Source organism: Carlito syrichta, unplaced genomic scaffold, assembly GCF_000164805.1.
Source record: "Carlito syrichta isolate Samal-C Ts95f unplaced genomic scaffold, Tarsius_syrichta-2.0.1 Scaffold269186, whole genome shotgun sequence".
Taxonomy (NCBI): Eukaryota; Metazoa; Chordata; class Mammalia; order Primates; family Tarsiidae; genus Carlito; species Carlito syrichta.
This window is the reverse complement of record NW_007213282.1, coordinates 3,423-4,997: the sequence shown is the minus strand read 5'-3', so window position 1 is coordinate 4,997 and position 1,575 is coordinate 3,423. Positions and strand designations below refer to the sequence as shown.

At 34.1% G+C, this 1,575-nt stretch overlaps 1 protein-coding gene across 1 annotated transcript in view; it reads right to left on the bottom strand.

Moving 5' to 3' along the window:
* LOC103254083 (utrophin-like) overlaps positions 1-1,575 on the bottom strand; it is a gene marked incomplete at both ends in the record, with an annotated part of 282,458 nt that overhangs the window by 280,231 nt on the left and 652 nt on the right.

Below are 1,575 nucleotides of genomic sequence, written 5' to 3'. Positions count from 1 at the left end.
AAAAAAAAAAAAAAAAGAATTACGATCACATATAACACACTAAGCATTAATAATCACAAAAGAAAAAGAGCTCTAAACTAAAAGACCAATTTGGTGATAGAAAAAATGGTCAGAATAAGAGGAAAAACAATTGTTTAAAAAACAGTTGTAGACAACCTACAAACCTATGGAAAATGTCCTAATGAGATAACCAAAACATGATGTTTGCCTACCATTCTCAAAGGTATGGTTAAAACAAGCAAGTAGGAATTCTCATTCACAAGTGGTAGGTACAACATTTCTAAATGACAATTTCACAATATATAAGACTTTTAAATGGATAATATCTTGTGACCCAGTAATTTTAGGACTAAGAATTTATCCTCATAAAATTATTATGCATGTTTGCTACGATTTAGCTACAAGTACAGTCATCATAGCATTATATACAACAGTGAAAATTGGCAATAATTTAAATAGATATTAATGGAGAAATGAGATTAAAAAATAAAATAAAAATGAAATACTACACATATCTCTAATATGCTACATAAGAACAAGGATAGGTAAAGGAAAATGTTAAAGATGTAAGTTTTTAAAAGAAAGTCAAGAAACACCAGACACAACTTAAATTATTTTTAAATATATGCCTACGATTGCAAACAATATATACCTGAAAAAAAAATCAAAAGCTAACAGGGTATTTTTTTATTATAAGTGATGCTTGAACATTTTTTATTACACTATATAAATGTCAATTAACTTATATGACTCACATTACTAATAAAAAATGCTTTTCAAAGTGTACTGTACAAAGAAGGTAATATTTCCTTGAAAAACTTAAATTTAACAAAAATAAAGTTTTGCATTCATCCACAACATATGGATGACTCACAGCATTCTTCACTTCCTTCATACATCCCTTTCTCCTTTTCACTCAGCTCATGGCATGATCACACTTTTCATGAGCTGTTTTCTAAACTGAGAATATTCTTTCCACTGTCTAATATCGACTTCCTCCCCATGGCCATCCCCACAGAGTGTTCAAAGGAAGCAGGAGTGTGTCACCCCACGACTTTTCAGCACCTTCTCCTCTTCAAGGCCTATACCTATAGAGGATGTCAAAACTGATACTTGTGGTTTTATATAAATACCTGTCACGGTATCAATTATTTATTTTCAGTACTTCTCTCTAGCATTCTTGCTTCTTCCTTTCTTAGGAAATAAATTTAGGAAAACAGAATACCTTGGTCAGAGAACTACTCTGCTCATTCAATTCGTGGAAGAATTACCTCAAAAGAGAGAACTGGCAAATTAACCCTCTAATCTCCATGATTTCAAAGTAACTACAGAGCTAAAGAAAACTTTTGCATTGATTTGTTTTAAAAATTGTCCAGGCTTGGTGGCTCAGCCTGTAATCCCAACTCTTTGGGAGGCCGAGGTAAGTGGATTGCCCGAGCCCACGGGTTCAAGACCCGCCTGGGCAACTTGGTGAGACCTCACCTCTTCAATAAATAAATAATTAGTCGGGCATGGTAGCGTGCGCCTGTAGTTCCAGCTACTTGGAAGGCTGAGGCGGAAGGATCGCCAGAGCCC